The sequence below is a fragment of the Mandrillus leucophaeus genome, unplaced genomic scaffold (assembly GCF_000951045.1).
Source record: "Mandrillus leucophaeus isolate KB7577 unplaced genomic scaffold, Mleu.le_1.0 Scaffold29, whole genome shotgun sequence".
NCBI lineage: Eukaryota > Metazoa > Chordata > Mammalia > Primates > Cercopithecidae > Mandrillus > Mandrillus leucophaeus.
In genome coordinates this window covers 3,799,229-3,800,053 of record NW_012103031.1, presented here as the reverse complement: position 1 = coordinate 3,800,053, position 825 = coordinate 3,799,229, and the positions used below count along the sequence as shown (strand labels likewise).

Sequence of the window (825 nt, the reverse complement as noted above, 5' to 3'; positions counted from 1 at the left end):
GACCAACGTGTTGCCTGATCCTAGAATAGCAATAAAGCCAACTGAAATCTTTTTACAAAGGAAGGACTTTGGAAGGCTGAGGTGGGTGGATCACCTGAGGTCAGGAGTTTGAGACCAGCCTGGCCAACACTGAAACCCCGTTTCTACTAAAAATACAAAAAAAAATTAGCCAGGTGTGGTGGCGGGAGCCTGTAATCCCAGCTACTTGGGAGGCTGAGGCAGGAGAATTGCTTGAACCCGGGAGGCAGAGGTTGTAATGAGCTGAAATCGTGCCACTGCACTCCAGCCTAGGCAACAAGAGCAAAACTCTGTCTCAAAAAAAAAAAAAAAAAGGAAGTGGGGAGGATCAATGTCATTTAAAACAATTACAGTTTATTGAAAATGGAATTTTCAAAAGTTATTACTTGGGAAAATAGTGACAACATCTTATTTATACAGTGTTCTCATACTATTGGTTGTTTTTGTTCCATGATATATATATATTTTTTAAGACGGAGTCTCGCTCTTTCGCCAGGCTGGAGTGCAGTGGTGCGATCTCGGCTCACTGCAACGTCTGCCTCCTGGGTTCAAGCAATTCTCCTGCCTCAGCCTCCCGAGTAGCTGGGACTACAGGCGTGCATGACCATATTAAGCTGATTTTTGTATTTTTAGTAGAGACGGGGTTTCACTGTGTTAGCAAGGATGGTCTCGATCTCTTGACCTCGTGATCCGCCTGCATTGATCTCCAGGTGTGAGCCACTGTGCCTGGCCTGTTCCATGATACTTTTAATTTGTACTTGTGGGAATACAAATGATTAAACAGAATCAAATACTAATGCTAAGGAG

The 825-nt window shown here is 43.8% G+C and overlaps 1 protein-coding gene across 1 annotated transcript in view; it reads left to right on the top strand.

The window, feature by feature from the left end:
• RSPH10B2 (radial spoke head 10 homolog B2 (Chlamydomonas)) overlaps positions 1 to 825 on the top strand; it is a 32,338-nt gene that overhangs the window by 1,285 nt on the left and 30,228 nt on the right. The gene's annotated exons all lie outside the window — the stretch shown is intronic.